Source organism: Stenella coeruleoalba, assembly GCF_951394435.1.
Source record: "Stenella coeruleoalba genome assembly, chromosome: 12".
Lineage (NCBI taxonomy): Eukaryota > Metazoa > Chordata > Mammalia > Artiodactyla > Delphinidae > Stenella > Stenella coeruleoalba.
Window position 1 is genome coordinate 74,070,278 of NC_137158.1, and position 23,037 is coordinate 74,093,314.

The 23,037-nt window shown below is 41.7% G+C and overlaps 1 protein-coding gene across 2 annotated transcripts in view; it reads left to right on the forward strand.

Annotated features, from left to right (window-relative positions):
• The window catches only part of UST (uronyl 2-sulfotransferase), a 297,889-nt gene that overhangs the window by 247,210 nt on the left and 27,642 nt on the right, over positions 1-23,037 (forward strand). Inside the window, exon 8 of one of the 2 annotated variants that reach the window (XR_013830904.1) lies at positions 22,048-22,286. The exons of the other annotated variant lie outside the window; for it this stretch is intronic. The gene's annotated coding sequence lies outside the window, so the exon portion shown is untranslated. The remainder of the gene's footprint in view (positions 1-22,047; positions 22,287-23,037) is intronic. 2 annotated transcript variants of the gene reach the window in all.

The following is a 23,037-nucleotide window of genomic DNA, read 5'->3' on the forward strand; positions in this document are numbered from 1 at the left end:
ATTTGTTAGTGACTTTAGGTCTTTTTTTCTCTGGAGTTGATCCAGTTTCCCCACTGAAGAGTCCCTCAGATATCCCCTTGGGGGACGGGAGGTGAGGAGGGAATGGGGGAGCAGGACACACGTCTGATTGCTGGTGAGGGACAGGAGCTGAAGGCCCACGTTCAGGCACAATTCACTTCATTGTTCTCATTTTAGCCCATGCTCTCCTCTCTCCGCTGGGTTAGCAAATCAGTCTGGAGCCTCTGCCACATTCTCTGGAGACTAATCCTAAGATTGCCGGATCACAGGCAGTGGAGAATGGGGGAAGAAGCATTGCAAGATAGCTGGCTGCATGCAGGTGTGGAGGGAATTTGGGGCCCAACTGCTTCATAGCCAGACTACCTGCCTCATGCCCGGCTTTCCCCTCTGGGCTAGCTGGTGCCACTCGTCTCTCTCTCAAGGGTTCGTTGGGTGAGCTGACCCTCCTGATGTATGTCTCCCCTCTGCCAACAGTCCAGTGCATATACTCTGCTCTGCCACGTGCAATGCGCTCCTCCAACCACTTTTCATCTTCCAGAAGTTGTTTGAAGTTTGTCTTCTATTGAAATCCTTCTCCAGTTCTTTGTCCTTGCAATCTTTTTATAAAATTATCGTCCTTTACTGTCACTTTAGTGAAGTGTTTCAAAGGAGAGGTGTTGAAGGCCTGTAGTCAGCCTACTGCGTTTATCTGGGAATGTGCTAACTACCTGAACTTTACGATTCTATTACCAGTTTTGTGTGTATAGCTTCTAGCTAGATCTGTTATAAATGTTTCCTTCATGTGATATCTGCGTAGCCATGATGTGAATCGGGCCACTGTAGCACTGCCTTCAGCATCCGTATCTTGGGATTATACTACTGATGAAATTTCAAAAGCAAAACAAACAAAAACAAGATCCCTTAATGGTAGTTTATTAGTTAAACTCCTTTGTGTTTTGGTTTTTTTTTTTTTTACTTTTTATTGGAGTAGAGTTGCTTTATAACATTGTGTTAGTTTCTGCTGGATAGCAAAGTGAATCAGCTATACGTATACATATAACCCCTCTTTTTTGGATTTCCTTCCTGTTTAGGTCACCACAGAGCACTGAGTAGAGTTCCCTGTGCTATACAGTAGGTCCTCGTTAGTTATCTATTTTATACATAGTAGTGTATACAGGTCAATCCCAGTCTCCCAATTCATCCCCCCGTCTTGGTATCCATAAGTTTGTTCTCTACATCTGTGTCTCTATTTCTGCTTTGCAAATAAATTCATCTGTACTGTTATTCTAGATTCCACATATAAGCGATATTATATATTTGTTTTTCTCTTTCTGACTTACTTCACTCTGCATGACAGTCTCTAGATCTATCCACATCTTTTTACTGAATGATGTTTGCTATGATGAGGCCCCAAACTACTGTTTTTTTTAAATTACCTGGAAGACAGATCAGGGCCATATTGGAGATTTATTTGATGGGAGAGAATGTAAATTATAAGAACTGCTAAAAAAGACACTCTCTCATGATCAGAGGCAGTACCTGACCATCCAAAGATACCATGCCCGTGTAACTTGGCAGAAACAGGCACCACCGTTTTGTGTGCTGTCCTGTGTCATTTCCCTAACCTAATGCAGGGATAGTGACACAGGTATCCCAAGCCTGGAGGGTCCGGGGCCTCGGTCCACGAGCGCTGTCAGTCAGCACACGTCCAGGAGAAACGCAGCCATTGAGAGGGTTTCTCAGCAGCAGCTGCTTTGGTAGCAGTAGCAGCAGCTCATATAACAAATGTTTCATGACGAATGCAAGCAAAAGCCAGCTCCGAAATTCCAGCCACGCCATGTCCAAGCCAGTTCAGAGTCGTATCACCACTCCGCTCAAGGTTTTTCCCCTCTCTAAATGCATTCCATATGAGCCGTGGTGTTGGGACAGCTGGGATCTCCTGCATTCACTCAGAAGGCTGTTTTTAAAGCCCAGACTGAAAGGAAAGTAAGTCAGTGGGAAAACAAACTCAAAGAAAACACTGAGACTCAGGTGGGTGTGGGAGGTGTGTTTGTTTTCCCCAGCCAGGCATGACCCCCGGAATGGGGCTGAAGGCTGGGAACCCTTTAGCCCCCGTCCTCGGAGGCCTGGGAGCAGGACGGTCCAGTGGGGCCCCTGTGTCGGCATTGGCCCTGGCTCCAGACGAGCACCACTTCTCAAAGTGTGGTCCAAGGACTGTTGCCAGCCCGTAAGCTGCTTGCTACCAGCCCATGGTGAGACGAGGTAGAAATTGAGAGTAAGCCTGTAGAAACTTTGATGGTAATTTGATATGGCTCTGATTATTTTTTTAATAACTCATTTTTACTGTAGTTTACAAAAGTATCAATCTGAGATGGATTACAGTGGGAAAAATCCAGAGATCTTTTGCGAAGCAATGTTGTAGATTCTCCCACCGGCTTGGGCTGCCCAGGTCAGCAAGTAGGAGGTCATCCAATTGACAAGACCAGTCCTAAGGCATTTGGGGCTTCTGAGGCGCCATGATTCTTCCATATGATTTTGCCTTCTTGGCTTCACATCTCAGACTGCTGTTCCGTAGAAGTGGCCGAACACCCAAACTCAAGGAGATGTGATACTTTGAAACTCTGCCTTCCTAAAACTGGTGCCTTGACCTAAAACCTTTAAAAGTCATGATTCACAGTAAGATAGCACTTTTACAGTTAACAGAGCACCTTAGATTTATGTTGACTCACTTCTTCCTCACAATTTGGTTAGGTAGTGTTGTAGGTTGAATTGTGTCCCCCCAAAATACGCTGAAGTCCTAACCCCATGTATCTGTGAGCGTGACCTTATTTGGAAACAGGGTCTTTGCAGATATAATCACGTTAAGATGAGGTCACATTGGATTAGGGTGGACCCTAAATCCAATGACTGGTGTCCTTATACAGAGAGAGAAATTCAGAGACACAGGAAAGAGGGCCGTTTGAAGTCCGAGGCAGAGATTGGAATTATGTTGCCACCAGCCAAGGAATGTCAAAGGTTGTCAGCACGGACAGTCAGAAACTAGAAAGAGCCAGGAAAAATTCTTCCCTCGAGTCTTCAGAGGGAACATGGCCCTGCTGACACCTTGACTTTGGACTTCTAACCTCCGGAACAGTGAACGGATACATTTCTGTTATTTAAGCTACCCAGTTTATGGTAATTTTACGACAGTCCTGGGAAACTAATACAAGTAGAAATCTTCATCCCATTTCCAGATGAATATCTGGAGACTCAGTGATAATAAGCTCTGTCCATGTTCGAAGCAGCCAGCAGGTAGCAAGACCTGGATTTAAGCAAAGGTGAGCGCTACCCAATACACCAGATTGCCTGTCTTTGTGGGACACAGGAACTGGGGGAAAAAGAAATATCTAACATATGGAGAAAGTTAAATAAATGACTTTACAATCATGCAATGAAATATGAAGAAGCCATTGGAACTTCATTTTGAAGAATTGTTCATTCTGAACCACTAATGAAAAATCAGACACATTATTACATTGTACAATATGTTTATAGTGTACACACAATATGCTTAGAAGAACCAGCTAAAAGGGAAAAAAACAAAAGAATAGCAGTTGTTAATTGTGCTTGTGGGCCCTGAGTAGTTTTCATTTGTTCCTTTAGACTTTTCTGTTTTATCTACCTTTTTTATAACACACATGCGTCGCAGATGCCGCGGTGCGGTATGTCCCGACACTGTGCTCTGTACCCTCCCTGTATCTTCTTAATCATCACAGTGGTGCAGCAAATTAGATATTATTATTCCAAATTCTACTGAGGAGAAAACACACCCAGACAATCTAAGGACTCTATCTGAGGTCTCATAGCTGGTGAGAGGCAGAGCCTGTCTGGCTCCAAACCCACTATGCTTGGTGGCCTCTTCCACTTTCATGATCAGAAAAAAAGAGGATTGTGGGAAGGGGCACAAGTGAACAGTGGTGAAACAGGAAGAGACTGTCACTATGGCCCCTTCAGGCAGGGCTTGCTCATCCTCGGTCATTTGTATGAAATAGAGGAGTTATCCTTTTGGCATTAACTCTACAGAGACTTCTTGAAGACAGGGACCATGGCTGCTACCTTCCTGATGCCCCGTAGTACCCACTGTAGAATGCTACTCATCAGAGGTGATGCCTGGCTGTCCTCCCATCCTTCCCTTCTCTCTGAAACCCCCTCCTGGCAAAGTTTTGGGAACACTAGGTAAAGCACAGTTACTTACTGAGCATTTCCAGGACAAATACCTGGGAGTGCCTGCCTGGGTGACCAGATGTCCTATTCCTCCAACCCCCGCCCCCCACACACACACCTAAAGGCTAGTTAGAGCATGAAAAAAAATTTGCTATACTGTTCTCTGTTTGATGTAGCCATGAACCTTTCCAATTTGAATAATTCAAACCTTAACTATAAAAAACGTGTTGATTTTTATTTGTTTTAGTTTTTTTTTTTTTTTTTGGTGGTACGCGGGCCTCTCACTGTTGTTGCCTCTCCCGTTGCGGAGCACAGGCTCCGGACGCGCAGGCCCAGCGGCCGTGGCTCACGGGCCCAGCCGCCCCGCGGCACGCGGGATCCCCCCGGACCGGGGCACGAACCCGTGTCCCCTGCATCGGCAGGCGGACTCCCAACCACTGCGCCACCAGGGAAGCCCCGTGTTGATTTTTAATAGAGTATTGAAACAAGTTTTATTCCATTAGTATATCAAATAGTTTCATCATCGAATTTTAATTCTCATTTGTCTGATTCTTTGTTTCCATTATTTTGATCTGATTTTTATTTATATTTTTAATATTTTTTTCCTGAAAAATATCTCCAGATACCAGCAGATAAGCATTGTAAAAATCAAATCTTATTTTTTATGTAGGTCGGTGAAAGGCCTTCAATTCAGTCTGTCACCTGCACGCATCCTCTCTAGGAGGGTGTGCCACTTCCCTGGGTGTTAACTCCATGGCACAGCTCTTTAAAGGCTCAGTAGCATCCTGGTAAAGACTCCCAAGGCCTCTTCTATTTCCGTGATCTGAATACGTTTCTCACCCATCTTCCTAATATGCTGTAGCAGATTCATTCTTCAGCCCAATGAATGAATTGTGCCCGATGCTCCTCCTTGCTCTGAGACAGTCTGTGCGTTCCCCTAAGAGCTTGGGTGGGTATCAATTGTACAGAAATGTCACTTTCCTTGCTAAAATATAAGCAAAGCCCATTATTCCCAGGAGGGAAATTTCCTGATAGAGAGAAGCAACTGGGTCACTTACTTAACAAACATCAATTTTGCACTTACTATGAGCCAGGCAGCATGTGAGCACTTTATAGATATTAACCCGTTTAATAGTCGTGACACTTGTCTCTGTGGCTGAGTTCTCCTTGCACTGCTGGTCCCTGTGCTCCCTCTTCAACCTCCAGCCCAGAGAGGTAGATCTGGAATGTTCCGCAGGAGAGCAGAGGGAAAGGCACAGAGACAGGGGCATAAACCTGGGTAGTTTGGCTGCAAGGTCTAACTGGCATCCCGAGGTTCATAGCCAAGGAAAGGACCTGGAGCTGTGGCATTCCTGTCTTGTGTCCCCCAGTCCATGTTCCTTGCTCTTCTGGAGATGTCCCCCTCTTTCCAGGGAGACCCACTGCACCAACCTTCAGTCTAGTCGCGCAGACTTCCTGCGACGATGGAGCGTATTGACGACAGTCTCTGGTCATTGTGAAGCGCACATGCCACGGTCTGGATGCCTCATCAGTGTTCATTCTCTCCCATAACTGGAGATCAGGTCCCTCTCTCACTCATGCATCACTGTGAGCAGAATGGACCCTCCTCATTGTGAGCAAATGAAGTTTCTCTTCTGCATCCTCCTCCTGCATCATTTTCCTTTGTGCCTGCCTCCAGCCTTCCAGTACCCCTGTAAGCCAGCAGTCCCCAACCTTTCTGGCACCAGGGACCAGTCTTATGGAAGACAGTGTTTCCACGGACTGGGGGAGGGGGATGGTTTGGGGATGATTCAAGCACATTACATTTATTGTGCACTTTATTTCTGTCATTATTACATTGTGATATATAATGAAATAATTATACGACTCACCATAATGCAGAATTAGCGGGGCACGGGGCTTGTTTTCACTTGCCGCTCACTGATAGGGTTTTGATATGAGTCTGCAAGCAATCGATTTATTATGGTCTCTGTGCAGTCAAACCTCTCGGCTAAGGATAATCTGTGTTCACAGCTGCTCCCCAGCGCTAGCATCACCTCAGCTCCACCTCAGATCATCAGACGTTGGATTCTCATAAGGAGCACGCAACCTAGATCCCTCACATACGCAATTCACGGTTCGAGCTCCTGTGAGAATAACGCCGCCGCTGCTCGGACAGGAGGCGGAGCTCAGGCGGTAATGCGAGTGATGGGGAGCGGCTGTAAATACAGATGAAGCTTCACTCGCCGCCACTCACCTCCTGCTGTGCAGTCTGGTTCCTAACAGGCCACAGACGGGTACCAGTCCATGTTCCGGGGCTTGGGGACCCCTGCTGTACACCATTCCCACACCCTAAACTGCCCTCTCCGTGCTCATAGCACTTGGCACCTGAACTATCCTCTCTCGAAATCTAGCTGTCTTATGACTCCCTTAGAGCCCTGATAAATAATTCTAGAAGTTTGAAGGGCTTAACAGCTGACAGTAACACAATTTGTGCTGCCCAGGGGAATTTCTAACAATAATGATAATAATAGCAACCCCTAGAACAGTGCTTTGCACATTGTGAGTAATCAACAAAAAGTTATTGAAATAATATTGAAGGCTTTTTATGTGGACTTTCTAATTTAATCCTCAGAACAACGCAATGACGTAGATACTTTCATTATTCCCATTTTACAGATGAGTAAAGTGAAGTTTAAAGAGATATAGATGACATCACTCTTTTATTAGGAGATCCCTTACAAAAAGAATCATTAAAAAAATTTTTTTTTATTGGAGTATAAATTGCTTTACAATGTTGTGTTAGTTTCTGCTGTACAATGAAGTGAATCAGCTCTATGTATACCTACATCCCCTCCCTCCTGGACCTCCCTCTCACCCACCCTCCTTCCCACCCATCTAGGTCATCACGGAGCACCGAGCTGAGCTCCCTGTGCTATACAGCAGGTTCCCACTAGCTATCTGCTTTACACATGGTAGTGTATATATGTCAATCCTAATCTCCCAATTCATCCCACCCTCCCCTTCTCCCCGTGTCCACGTGTCCATTCTCTACGTCTGTGTCTCTATTCCTGCCCTGGAAATAGGTTCATCTGTACCATTTTTTTAGATTCCACATATATGTGTTAATGTACAATATTTGTTTTTCTCTTTCTGGGTTACTTCACTCTGTATGACAGTCTCTAGGTCCATCCACGTCTCTACAAATGACCCAATTTGGCGTATAGCTGATTAACAATGTTGTGTTAGTTTCAGGTGTACAGCAAAGGGATTGAGTTATATGTATACATGTATCTATTTCTTTTTCAAATGAAAAAGAATCATTTTAGATATATTTTATTATATGTGAACTAAAAATGGTTTCTAAAGAGCTTCTTAGGAGGAAATATGTTGCTTTACTCACCTAAATTTAGTGCACTGGAAACATAGGGAGGGGATGTGAACTTCAGTTGGTCATTAAGTCAGTTTGTTATTTTACATCTTTGGCACTTCCTTTCATTCGTCACATCAGCAGCTAGGACAGAGGGTGAACTCTTGGTTGGCTGGGGGTGTGGTAATATACTCTTTATGCCAGTAGCCCATCCTAGGTCACAGCACCAGGATTTGGATGTAACCACCATGCATCCTGCCTCCTGTGGTTTACTGTGTTCTTCCTGAGGTTGTTAGTCTACTTCAAGGGGAGAAGTTATTAATGGTAGAAATCCAGACATGGGCTGTACTGCTAAGAACAAGAGCTTTTTCTAGAGGCATGGATCTTCATTAGCCCCAGAAAACCTACCATTTATAGGACTATCTGTTCTGCCCACAGCAAATGTTCTTAACCTGAAGCTCCGTCACATGGTTTTCAGGGAATCCTTACACTGCCCCATCCCCATCCATTTAATATGAAAATATTTTGTGTGCCTTCTTTTCTCTGGGAAGCAAAGTATTTTCACACTTGCACAGATGTTCCCAACCCCCCGAACAGTAAGAATCCCAGTCTGTATGTAAGGCCAGCCCCACGGGCCTCTCACACTCGCTGTTTCACGTACTCCCTTTCCCATAGCTGGTCTCTGGAAAGGCCTGCCCACTTGATAACATGCCCATCCAGCTGGACTGTGGTGGAGCCCTACCACAGAAGAGGGAGCCCCATGGCTGTGAGCTTTGACACAGGCCTGATCTGATGGAGAACGACCAGGAGGACTATTGAACTGGCCTGATGGCCTGAGGTGGGCCATCTTCTTCGGAGCCAGAATATCGAGCTGAAGCGCCACATGGTGACGAAGCCTTGTGTTTTTTCAGGGTGATTTTTGGCTCTGCCGTACTTCCAGACTTCCACATTCTAGCACAGGATATTGTTTACCTAAGTATAATAGGGCATATGAGTTGGTTCCTGGCATCGACCATGGAAGATTGGCTTACGTTCACCAACCCAGAGTCAGTCCCCATGGCTATCAAGAAAGACCACACAAATCCCAGAGTGTCTATAAGTAGATACCAAACCACATGTGTTATTATTCTTGATCTTAAACCATATTATTATTAACTTTGCTTTGGTTGAAAGTGGACCCCATCATATTGTTAAACTAGAGTTTCACAGCCTTTAAGTGACCAGGGTATGACACTTCTAAAACGTTTTTCCAAAAGAAAATATTAAATCCCAAATACAATTTTGGCTGAATAGTTGGTTTTAATGGTCCAGAGTCAAAAACTGTAATTTAATTCCTTGTAAAACTTAAATCAATTTCATGAGGGTTCTGCTACACAGTCCCCTCTGTTCAGCCCGAGATTTCTGCTAGTGCCTAACCCTTAAGAAGTATTAGCGTATTCTTTTAAAATGCCAATATTTTTCCATTTAAAAGAAGTTCTGTCGTCAGTATCTGACTTCCATTGACATACAGTAGCTTATTGGAGGCCTCAATTATAGTATTGTGGTTATAGTTTCCCCCTTTTCCCTCACTTCCTTTTGCCTTAGTATCAGTGAGGAAACAGTGTCCAAACGATGATCTGCATCTATAGTTTTCTGCATTTCTGCATTTTGCTTTCTGAAGGTGTTGAGAGTGGATGGGAGTGTTATTCAGAATTCTGCATCTATAGGTCGAACTTAATATCGAGCATGACTGGTGCCTTCTACGTCTCATTCATGGGGTTTAGTGGTAACATGGCATCTGCTACGTGCCTGTGGTTCCAGCTTAATACCACCAGAGACAAGAATGCTGGGCCCCGCTGAAAGGCGGTAAGGCATCTGGAGAGCTTCTAAGAAAGATCCAAGTCGTTTTCAAGTTTGCCTAATAACATGCTCAGTAGTCTGATGTTTTGGACACAAACAGCCAAATCTTCTTCCAATAACACGTGCTTTGGATATCAGATTATGTGCGGCAGGAAACACTTGCAAAAAGGAATCCACCCAAGAGAAAAAGGCCAATATGCCAGCATCAAAGGCTTAGTGTTTTGTTTTGCTTTGTTTTGTTTTACAAAATGGAAAAGAATCTTACCCCGTAGTGAGCACACATTGCTGAAATAATCAATCTTACCCCGTAGAGAGCACACATTGCTGAAATAATCAATGTCTCATCAACAGTGTGCCCAATTCTGTAAATTGATAAGTATCATTCTTTATGAGGGCGTGTAACTAATCCGGTACTGTTTTCAGATTCAGAGAGATTTAGGAGTTCTGAGGTTCTGAGGACAGAGTCTTTATCAAGTGTGGATGTGTGGACAGGATTTTCTGCTTGTTGAAGGCTATCATTATTTATTTTGGGCTCAGAAATCTATGTATTTGAAGTTCATCTTTTTTATATGAAGCTGGTCTCTTTTGTGGGTTGCTTTTATGTTCCTTATTTTCCCATAAGTTTCCCTTCAATTTTTAGTGTTTTTTTTTTTTTTTTTTTTTTTTTACTAAAGATGCAGCACTATAGAGGAATAAGGAAAAGGGATTTATTTGGTGAACAAACTCAATTCAGTGTCACAAGCATGTTTTTGAGCACCTGTTATGTGCCTGACCTTGCTGGGCTCAGGAAGAACTCTCAGGAAAGTGGCTTCTTGGTGGGATAAGCGTCCCCAGGGGAACCCCTCCCCGTGATGGACATGCTGACTCTCTTGTCCACCCGGGGACAAGGTGCCAGGAGGTGCCAGCCCGGGAAGCCCCAGATGATTCCAGTGCAGTGTCGCCACCTCCCACACTGAGCATCTCTCTCCTGAGATTGAAAGACTGAGCTTGAAGTCAACCAGAATCTCCAAGAGGAAGTAGCGGGGTCTTTAGGAGCAGAGCAGCCCCTTCGGGTTCTCTGCTTGCTTTAATCACCTTTGTGAAATTTTGTGTTTTATTTATTTAAAGGGAGATAGATTACCCTACAGCACCACCATTTTGTCAGTCACCCAAGTTTAGAAGCTTGAAGTCATTTCAGTTATAACTAAAGAGAACCATCCCCCAGAAAATCTGTTTGGGAGCACTGTGGAAATTTTCCCAGCTCCCCATAGAGAGCACAGATTCCAGATTGCTGGGTGCCAGACATATGTCTCTCAATTACTATTGTTTCCTGCAGGCTACAGTCAAGAAATATTCAATAGAGAATTGGAAAGAGATTTTCCTCTTAAATCCATACAGAGCTTCAGCACACTTCGAAAGTGCATGTGCCTGGAGTGCCTCATTGCAACCCTAGTTACGGAGCTTGGAATTTTACTTGGTGGACAGAATCTATGGGGGAGCAGTAATGCCTGCAGCCCTATCCCGGAAGTTGAACAAAAGGAGGCTCAGGCTTTTTGGTTGGGTTGTGCAGGCCACACTTGGTGAGGGTTGCAGGTTGGACCCTCAGCCAGTCTACTGACCAGGGCTGGGGCCTCCACTTCCCTATAGCAGGCCGAGGGATTAGCTGAGCTTCTAGGAGCCTGGTTCACTTCACCTTGTCCTCAACAGTCTGTTAGGAAGCTAACAGCTGCTCTTTCACAAAAGGCTTCATATACTATATATATATATATGCGCCATACCACGTGGCTTTTAGGGTGTTCTCCAACCAGGGATTGAACCCAGGCCCTTGACAGTGAAAGCACTGAGTCCTAACCACTGGACCGCCAGGGAATTCCCAGGGTTTCTTCTGTTAACAAGGTTTGCTTCTCCTTTCCTGAGATGGGAAAGCAGTATAGACACAGGTCACAGTCATGGGCTTTGGAGCCAGTAGACTTGGGTTTGAAATCAGCTCTAATTCGTAGCAGCTGTTTAACCCTGGGCACGTTTCTTAACCTCTCTGAACTTCAGTTTCCTCATCGGAAAGAAGAGGATGGTAACCGAGCTGTTTAGAAGATTAATGGAGACAATGTACTCCTGCACAAATGCAGTTTCCAGGGCCCTTTTCAAACCACCTCATTTGATTCCTCATTTTCAGTCTCTCATAGGGCAGTGTTTTCAACAAGTGTTCATGCAGTCCCGTCTTTGAGTTTCAAAGGAGAGACCAACACAATGGTTCCAAAGTCCATTTGTCATAGTGCTGAGTTCCAGTATTCGCTGGCATGCTCCGTAGTGGTGTGTGGCCTGAGTTGTCTGTGGGCTGCAGCTTTTCCTGTCGTAGTGGAACTGCCCATTTAGTGCCTACTGATCTGGGCAGCTTAACTTTAAGGAAGCATCTCTGTCGGGAATAAAGGAGGAATTATTTTCCTTCTGCACTATTTTGAAAATCACCTTTGAAGTCAATAGTTAGAGTTGTTTTCTGATGCAGATGTTGAGGGCACATGAAATTGACTGACCACATCCTGCGGCACATTCCCACTTGTTCTTCCCGTTTATTTGTATTATAAACCAAGAGTAAAAATACAAAACACCCCATCTCAGATGCAAATTGAAGCCTGGCTGTGTTCCCACATATCTGTAAAGTGGAGTAAGTAACCTAGTGGAAAAAAGAATGGTGCTAATACTTCGGCATATTTTACTAGTTGTTGCTAATGCCAAATTAACATAGAGTTTTAAGAAGAATTAAGGAATAGGTACAGGATGGTACTGTGATCATAACCCTTATTTCTGTAATGTGCTAGAACTAGGATTTTAACACCAAAGCTTATTAGTCAGAGTCAGGGAAACATTTTCATAACCATTTACGGAGCATTTCAAAACGTAAAAATCCTCTTGGCTTGGTGAAATTTAATCTTTTGTGCTTCTCCCACCCCTTGGCCACTGGTGTGTAGTATGCTTCACGTGAGCTCAAAATTTTTCATCAATAGTTCTAGCCCTTGAGAGACCCCAGAATTTCTACTTGAAGTGTGAGCACCAAACTTTACTTGGGGAAAAACAACCACCACAAATGCAAAACAGGAAGGTAATCCATGTTTGTGCCTGAAAATGTAAAATATTGTAAATGTGTCATTTTTCTTAAATTAGCATATAATTCGAAGAGAATTTTTTTTAAGTGATTCTCAAGCTTATCTGGAAAAATAAACATGTGAGATGGTTAGTGATTTTCTTTTTTAAGGAAATGAGAGGACATTTGCCCTACAAGACTCTAAAATATTAGAAAGTTCCTGGGTTTAGTATGACGATGTAAAGGCACAAGCTCTGACAGACAAGTCAGTGGAAAAGAAATACATGCCAGTGTAAAAAGTGTTGTGGTGTCAAATGTAGAGACCATTACAAAGAAGGAGTAAATAAAGGTGTCAAATAGTTGGCTAGACGTTCAGAGAAAAAAATAGAATCTCACGTTATAACATGAGCCTTAATAAGTTCCAGATTGTTCTAAAGAGTTATTTTGTTTAATGGAAAAAGAAATAGAAGAAAAATCGGTGGCTATTTTTGTGGTGGTGGGGGTATTGCTAAGGGTTTACTAAGTATAAAAGCAACAAAACACATATATACATACAAAGAGAATAAAGAATATATATGCTTACTTAAAACTTTAAAGTAAGCATGTCTAAAACACTTAGTTGGCAAAAATATTTTTTCCAGCAATGATAAGGTATAGTATGGTTAATATTTTACCATTAATATATAAAGAATTTTTATAAATCCATAAGAAAGACACCAACAGAAAAAAGTGGAGAACAATACAAGTGGCCAATAAATATATTAAAAATAAGCCCAGCCTCACTAATAATTTAAGAAATGCACATTAAAATGACACCTTATTTTCTATTAATACATCTGTTAATGGACAAACTCTAGCAGAATGAGAGAGTCCCTGATGATGGGGATTTTGTAGAGAAATGGCATTTTAGAAGGACAAATTAGTACAAACGGGGGTAAAAAGTAACTTAATAATAAATATTAAGTGAAATTTAATAAGAACCTTCAGGGTGTCATAGCTGGGAGACTAATAGAAGTATCCTGTGTCTTATTTGTGGCAGTGGCTTGACATGTATATGTAGCTATCAAAACTCATTGAATTGCATACTTTAAACATGCTTTTGAAAACATTTAATGACATAGGTGATTTCTCAAAGTGTGATTGGACATGAAGTGCAAGGGAAAAGGATAGCCAACAGTATTTACAATGTGATACCAAAGTTATTAGAAAAACTATATAAACACAGGAATACAATTAAATTGGAATAACTCAAAGTGTTCATGGTCATTATTCATATCTCTGGGTGGTGGGATTTCTAGTGACTTTTTTTTCCTTTATTTCCCAACTAATATATAATAAGCACATAGAATTTTAAATTTTGGAAAGGGATTATTAATTTTCAGAAAATAATTGAATAGTCACATAAAATTTATATTGAAAGCAGAAACAGTACCCACTAGATCACTATGGCATTGCTGGGATTGAACAGAACTTTTATCCTTTCTCTCTTCCATGTTCTTTTGTGCACATGAAGCAACATTGACCGGGAAGGGACAAATAAAGAGCATCATAAATAAAGATTCATGGAGATGGAATAAATAAAGATTCATGTAGATGGAATCCAGGGCCCAACTTTTTGTCACTTCATCAGCCTTACTCCCTAAAGATGTTCAGTCTATTATCAGCATCTCTCCTTCGGAGTTCATTAAATTGCCAGCCGCACACACACACACACACACACACACACACACATACACACACACATACACACACAACATACATACACATACATACACACACACACACACACACACACACACACACACACAGCTCTTTCTGCGGATATATTGGAGCTCTGAAATTGTGTAAAGGTTTCTAACTCTGAAATACTAAAATTCTGTAATTCTGTACTTAACTCTTCAATAGTCTTGAAATTTTTATCTTGCTTTAAGAACTATGGTATAAACACCAAAAGGGCAGGAATTGGCTTCCTAGGCTTGAATACTTGACTATTTGGGTCAACCATACAAATTTTAAGATGGTTTAATTACACGAAGTTAGCTCATAGATCTTTTCTATTGCAGTGTGACCATCCTTAGTCTGAAAACAAATTGACTTTATTCTGCAGTAGCTGACTCACCTTCCTCCCCACAAGTCATCGTAGTACGAAGGGTAAATGTCAGTATCATGGTTTAGCCAAACCAGATGTGAACTGTGTCATTATTTTCATGTCAGGGACTGAAGTTTAAATACGCATCCTTTATTTGTTTTTAATTGAGTGATTACAGGTGGCACCTAATAAAGTCTTCATGCTGTGATATCTTGAGGTCATTGATTGATGAAGTTTGGTAGGTGTAGACACTCCAAATTCCAGTCACCCTCCCTGGCGTTCCTTAGCACGATTCTAAAGGAACGTTAAGATGACATGTGCCTGTTTACTTTTCCTCTTGACTGACGGTGATCCTTTCTGAGAGGTAAACACTAGTGTTATTCAGGAGTGAAGTTTAGATTTTGTTGATATTTTTCAAAGTCGCTTTTCAAAACTGCTTCAAAATTAAGGGGCAAAAATAAAAGCCATGGACTTTTCTTTGGATATGTATTAGCCGTAATCATCACACCTCTGGTTGCTACAAATTGATTCTGAGTTTTTTATAAAAGTAATGATTAATTGTACAAAAATGTTGAGAGTCAGGAACCAGACTGGTCAAGGAACCAGAGTCAGGGCAACACCTGGGCAGGCAGTTCAGCCCAGCTAGGATGGTGGCTGGGACACAAGGCACAAGGAACCCAAGCCCTGGGCATGTCAGGTGGCTGCAGTGTAGAGACAGATCAGCTAGGCAGCGCAGGAAGACAACAGTGTTGTGAGTGGGTAGTAAGGGTGAGGGCCACAGCCCGACAGAGACCAGAAGACTCCGTGGTGGAATATGGATGCCACGAGCTGAGAACTCTCAGTTTCACATTGAGCTATAGGTCTCGCCCAGCCATATTCATTCAGAAACACCTACGTTCAAGAGGAGAGAACTCCAAAACTGCCCTCAGCAACCCTTGGTCAGCCCTGTGGGACGCAGCTGACCAGAAAAGACCTCGAGGGTTAGGCAGCCCATGTGCACCTTTTGGGGTCTTCCACCAAGTAGTGGTTTTTATTCTGGAAAAAAATGGGAAAGTCAACACAGAACAGAAGAAGTCCTGGGACTGGACCTGATTTTCTTAACACCAATTCATGGGTATTGTTGGGTCTTTTGACCCACCAACTCAAATTGATTCTCTTCGTGTTTTATTATTCAGTTAAATAGCATGTCATGCCGAAAGAAAGCAAGTCTGAATTGGTTTTGGCCAAATTACATAACCCAGGGAATTGGGCAGAGGGTTGAATGGCATAACTCCAGATCTCAACAGGGCCATGTTTTGTCCTTTCTATCTTGAGCATTTTATTGTATTTCCCTAGACTGCCCACTATTATAATGATGGGTTGGGGATGAGTTTCTAACAAAATATTACTTTTATTCTTCTTTTAAAGCATTTCAGATGCTGCAGTCATGAAATATTTTTTTTAAAGTTTGTTATTTTCCCAGCCCAGGCAAAATGCAACAGAAGAGAAAATGGGGAGAAAAGAGATAGTCCTACCCAAATGGAACTCTGGGGAGAGAAAAAGACATGAAATATCCAAAATAAATTTTTGACATTTACAGCATTATAGAATCAATTCTAGATTGTGTGGCATTAGTAAGCAAAAGGCACACTGAGAAATTTATAAAGCTAGTTAATATGTAGGTGGGGAAAGTCTATCTATAACTGTGCATGAATACTCTATAGGATATGAATCTTTACTTTCATTGACCACCAGGTCTTAAACTTTTGAAGAAGTGCATCTTGAAGTTTTGATGTGTGTAATTGCAGGAAGTATATCTGCTAAGTTTCATTTAAATTTAAACTTAAATTCTTCTGTTTCAACTGGGAAGATTAGCATTTTTCTGTTTTAGTAGCCGAATACTGTTGTTCCGAGAGAACAGATTTTGAGAAAGATAATAATAGTAATCATCATCACCACCATCACCATTGTTCTTGTTACAGCGAACAACTGTTTGGGAATTTATTGTGTCCTAGGAAGCTTTTTTTCGGCTGCGTTGGGTCTTCGTCGCTGTGCAGGGGCTTTCTCTAGTTGCGGCGAGCGTGCGCTACTCTTTGTTGTGGTGCGCGGGCTTCTCAATGCGGTGGCTTCTTTTGTTGCGGAGCACAAGCTCTAGGCGCACAGGCTTCAGTAGTTGTGGCGCGTGGGCTCAGTAGTTGTGGTTTGCAGGCTCTAGAGTACAGGCTCAGTAGTTGTGGCGCATGGGCTTCGTTGCTGTGCGACATGTGGGATCTTCCCGGACCAGGGCTCGAACCCGTGTCCCTTGCATTGGCAGGCGGATTCCTTTTTTTTTTTTTTTTTTTTTGCAGTACGCGGGCCTCTCACTGTTGTGGCCTCTCCCATTGCGGAGCACAGGCTCCAGACACACAGGCTCAGCGGCCATGGCTCATGGGCCTAGCCGCTCCATGGCATGTGGGATCTTCCCGGCCCAGGGCACGAACCCGGAAGGGGCACGAACCTGGCAGGCGGACTGTCAACCACTGCGCCACCACGGAAGCCCGGAACTTTTTTTTTTTTTTTGAAGTATAGTTGATTTACAATGTTGTATCAATCTCTGCTGTACAGCAAAGTGACTCAGTTTAACAGATATATACATTCTTTTTTAATATTCTTTTCCATTATGGTTTATCCCAGGAGACTGGATATAGTGCCCTGTGCTATACAGTAGGACTTTGTTGTTTATCCATTCTAAATGTAATAGTTTGCATCTACCAACTCCAAATTCCCAGTCCATCCCTCTCTCTCCCCGCCTCCCCGTTGGCAGCCACAAGTCTGATCTCTATGTCTATGAGTCTGTTTCGGTTTTGTAGATAGGTTCATTTGTGCCATATTTTAGATTCCACGTAAGTGATATCATATGGTATTTGTCTTTTTCTTTCTGACTTACTTCACTTAGTATGATGATCTCTAGTTCTATCTCTGTTGCTGCAAATGGCATTATTTTGGGGTTTTTTTATGGCTGAGTAATATTCCATTGTATATATGTACCACATCTTCTTTATCCATTCATCTGTCATTTAGGTTGTTTCCATGTTTTGGCTATTGTGAATAGTGCTGCTATGAACATAGGAGTGCATGTATCTTTTTGGATTAGGGTTTTGTCTGGATATATGCCCAGGGGTGGGATAACTAGATCATATGATAATTCTATTTTTAGTTTTCTGAGGAACCTTCATACTGTTTTCCATAGTGGCTGCACCAACTTACATTCCCACCAACAGTGTAGGAGGGTTCCCTTTTCTTCACACCCTCTTCAGCATTTGTTACTTGTAGACTTTTTAATGATGGCCATTCTGACCAGTGTGAGGTGATACCTCATTGTAGTTTTGATTTGCATTTCTCTAATAATTAGTGATGACGAACATCTTTTCATGTGCCTACTGGCCATCTGTATGTCATCTTTGGAGAAATGTCTCCTAGGCACTTTTTAATCCTTTAGTTATATGATTTCATTTCATCCTAATAACATTCCTATGAGATAGATACTCTTATTATCTCAATTTTACAGATAAGGAAATTGATAAGTTAGAGAGGATTTCCTAGGTCAATGAGCTGGTCATCCACAGAGCCAGCACTCAAACTCTGGCCTGGGTTTTCAATACCCCTTGCTCTTGGCCACTTTACTGCCTCTCCATGTAAAGAGCAAAACCAAAAACATAAAGCTCTGAGGGAGATGGGGTAGTTAATAAAACCTATGATTCTAGGTAATTTTTTTCTGCTAAATTCTTAGAACCCAGTGTTTCTGGAAAGCTTAGAAATTCTGTTGAGATGATGTTCACTGTTCTGTTAGATATGTTACTTTGTTCTGTTTTTTTTCTGGGAGAAATTCTTTATTAGTTGAAATCACCAGAAATGACTGCTTTAATAAAGTGCTCGCAAAGCCTCAATCTGGTGAACAGTGAAGTCGTTTGTTTCAGTCGTGTCAACAACTTTGGCTTTCAGAAGGATTTTAATGAATCGGGGAATGGAATTTAAGAAAGCAAACAATCTAAGGAAAATCACTTATTTTTCTAAAATAGCAAAAGCAAAAATGGGAATCTTTTCCAGTCTAGTTGCTGCAAATGTCTGTTGAAGTCTTAAAAATCCTTAGAGTACATGATTTATCACATATAACAAAAAGGTCATTAATGAGCACTTCTTTTTTTAAGTTTTTTTTTTTTTTTTTGGCCGTGCCATGTGGCACACGGGATCTTAGTTCCCCAATCAGGGATCAAACCCGTGCAGTGGAAGCTGGGAGTCCTAACCACTGGACAGCTAAGGAATTCCCAATGAGCACTTCTTTAAGATCTTTTTTGGATCCTATCATCATTATTCTGGTTGCTTAGATAGGAAAATATTCCATGATGTATTCACTGTTAAAATTATAGTGAGTCAACCTTCAGTAACATTTATTTTTAAATTTATTTATCAAAATATACAATCTATCAGAAATAAATATGGTTACCAAGTAGGGAAATCAATTTAATTTTTTTCAACATTATTATTGGAGTATAACTGCTTTACAATGGTGTGTTAGTTTCTGCTTTATAACAAAGTGAATCAGCTATACATATACATATATCCCCATATCTCTTCCCTCTTGCATCTCCCTCCCTCCCGCCCTTCCTATCCCACCCTTCTAGCTGGTCACAAAGCACCGAGCTGATCTCCCTGTGCTATGCGACTGCTTCCCACTAGCTATCTATTTTACATTTGGTAGTGTATATATGTCCATATATACACTACCACTCTCTCACTTTGTCCCAGCTTACCCTTCCCCCTCCCCGTGTCCTCAGGTCTATTGTCTAGTAGGTCCGTGTCTTTATTCGCATCTTGCCCCTAGGTTCTTCATGAGCATTTTTTTTTTTTTAGATTCCATATATGTGTTAGCATACGGTATTTGTTTTTCTCTTTCTGAGTTATTTCACTCTGTATGACAGACTCTAGATCCATCCATCTCACTACAAATAACTCAATTTTGTTTCTTATTATGGCTGAGTAATATTCCATTATATATATGTGCCACATCTCCTTTATCCATTCATCTGATGATGGGCACTTAGGTTGCTTCCATGTCCTGGCTATTGTAAACAGAGCTGCAGTGAACATAGGGGTACATGACTCTTATTGAATTATGGTTTTCTCAGGGTATATGCCCAGTAGTGGGTTTGCTGGGTCGTATGGTAGTTCTATTTTTATTTTTTTAAGGAACCTCCATACTGTTCTCCACAGTGGCTGCATCAATTTACATTCCCACCAACAGTGCAAGAGGGTTCCCTTTTCTCCACACCCTCTCCAGCATTTATTGTTTGTAGATTTTTTGATGATGGCCATTCTGACTGGTGTGAGATGATATCTCATTGTAGTTTTGATTTGCATTTCTCTACTGATTAATGATGTTGAGCATCCTTTCATGTGTTTGTTGGCAATCTGTATATCTTATTTGGAGAAATGTCTATTAAGGTCTTCTGCTCATTTTTGGATTGGGTTGTTTGTTTTTTTGATATTGAGCTGCATGAGCTGCTTGTAAATTTTAGAGATTAATCCTTTGTCAGTTGCTTCATTTGCGAATATTTTCTTGCATTCTGAAGGTTGTCTTTTCGTCTTCTTTATGTTTTCCTTTGCTGTGCAAAAGCTTTTAAGTTTCATTAGGTCCCATTTGTTTATTTTTTTTTTATATTTCCATTTCTCTAGGAGCTGGGTCAAAAAGGATCTTGCTGTGATTTATTTCAGAGTGTTCTGCCTATGTTTTACTGTAAGAATTTGATAGTGTCTGGCCTTACATTTAGGTCTTTAATCCATTTTGAGTTTATTCTTGTGTATGGTGTTAGGGAGTGTTCTAATTTCATTCTTTTACATGTAGCTGTCCAGTTTTCCCAGCCTCACTATTGAAAAGGCTGTCTTTTCTCCATTGTATATTCTTGCCTCCTTTATCAAAGATAAGGTGACCTTATGTGGGTGGGTGTATCTCTGGGCTTTCTATCCTGTTCCATTGATCTATATTTCTGCTTTTGTGCCAGTACCATAATGTCTTGATTATTGTAGCTTTGTAGTATAGTCAAGTCTGGGAGCCTGATTCCTCCAGCTCCGTTTTTCTTTCTCAAGATTGCTTTGGCTATTCGGGGTCTTTTGTGCTTCCATACAAATTGTGAAATTTTTTGTTCTAGTTCTGTGAAAAATGTCCATGGTAGATTGATAGGGATTGCATTGAATCTGTAGATTGCTTTGGGTAGTATAGTCATTTTCCCAATGCTGATTCTTCCAATCCAAGAACATGGTATAAGTCTCCACCTATTTGTATCATCTTTAATTTCTTTCATTTGTGTCTTATAATTTTCTGCATACAGGTCTTTTGTTTCCTTAGGTAGGTTTATCCCTAGGTATTTTATTCTTTCTGTTGCAGTGGTAAATGGGAGTGTTTTCTTAATTTCACTTTCAGATTTTTCATCATTAGTGTATAGGAATGCAAGAGATTTCTGTGCATTAATTTTGTATCCTGCAACTTTACCAAATTCATTGATTAGCTCTAGTAGTTTTCTGGTAGCGTCTTTAGGATTCTTTATGTATAGTATCATGTCATCTGTAAGCAGTGACAGCTTTACTTCTTCTTTTCCAATTTGGATTCCTTTTATTTCTCTTTCTTCTCTGCTTGCTGTGGCTAAAACTTCCAAAACTATGTTGAATAACAGTGGTGAGAGTGGGCAGCCTTGTCTTGTTCCTGATCTTAATGGAAATGGTTTCAGTTTTTCACCATTGAGGATGATGTTGGCTGTGGGTTTGTCATATATGGCCTTTATTATGTTGAGGTAAGTTCCCTGTATGCCTACTTTCTGGAGGGTTTTTTATCATAAATGGGTGTTGAATTTTGTCGAAAGCTTTCTCTGCATCTATTGAGATGGTCATATGGTTTTTCTCCTTCAATTTGTTAATATGGTGTATCACATTGATTGATTTGTGTATATTGAAGAATCCTTGCATTCCTGGAATAAACCCCACTTGATCATGGTATATGATCCTTTTAATGTGCTGTTGGATTCTGTTTGCTAGTATTTTGTTGAGGATTTTTGCATCTGTGTTCATCAGTGATGTTGGTCTGTAGTTTTCCTTTTTGGTGTTTTGTTTGTAGTTTTCTTTCTTTGTGACATCTTTGTCTGGTTTTGGTATCAGGGTGATGGTGGCCTCGTAGAATGAGTTAATTTAATTTTTTAAATTGCACTATAGTAGATTTACCATGTTGTGTTATTTTTCTGCTGTACAGCAAAGTGATTCGGTTTATATATATTATTTTTCAGATTCTTTTTCATTGTTGGTTATTACAAGATATTGAATATATTTCCTTGTGCCAAACAGTAGGACCTTGTTGTTTATCTGTTTTATATATAGTAATTCATATCTGCTAATGCCAAACTCCTAATTTATCTCTCCCCCTTTTCCCCTTGGTAACCACATGTTTGTTTTCTGTGTCTGTGATTCTGTTTCTGTTGTATAAAAAAGTCCATTTGTATCATATTTTAGATTCCACATATAAAAGGTGTCATTCGAGGCTTCCCTGGTGGTGCAGTGGTTGAGAGTCCACCTGCCGATGCAGGGGACACGAGTTTGTGCCCTGGTCCGGGAGTATCCCATATGCCGTGGCGGAGCGGCTGAGCCCGTGAGCCATGGCCGCTGAGCCTGCGCGTCCAGAGCCTGTGCTCTGCAACGGGAGAGGCCACAACAGTGAGAGGCCCACGTACCGGAAAAAAAAAAAAAAAAAGGTATCATTCGTCTTTTTCTGTCTGACATCACTTAGTATGATAATCTCTAGGTCCATCCATGTTGCTACAAATGGTATTATTTCATTCTCTTTTATGGCTGAGTTTTTATTCCATTGTATATATATACCACATCTTCTTTATCCATTCATCTGTCATCTGTTGATGAACATTTAGGTTGTTTTCATTTCTTGGCTATTGTAAATAGTGCTGCTGTGAACATTGGGGTATATGTATCTTTTCAAATTATAGTTTTCTCCAAATATATGCCCAGGAGTCGGATTGCTGGATCATGTGGTAATTCTATTTTTAGTTTTCTGAGGAACGTGTTTTCCATAGTGTCAGCACCAGTTTACATTCTCACCAACAGTGTAGGAGGGTTCCCTTTTTCCGCAACCTCTTAAGCATTTATCATTTGTGGACTGTTTCCCCACCCCCCCCACCCCCCGCCCCGGTCCGGGAGGATCCCACGTGCCGCGGAGCGGCTGGGCCCGTGGGCCATGGCCGCTGGGCCTGCGCGTCCGGAGCCTGTGCTCCGCGGCGGGAGGGGCCACAGCAGTGAGAGGCCTGCGTACCGCAAAAAAAAAAAAAAAAAAAAGGAAGGCGAGAAAGAGAAGTTCTTATGCTCCAGAGTGTTTTGCAACATTCAGAAAAAGAGCGTGAGATTAAATCTACCCAAAGAAAAGCCAAAGAGCTTTCCTTCACTTTCACTTCCTGCAAGTCAGGCCTTCATTTTCTTGTCTCAAGTAAAACC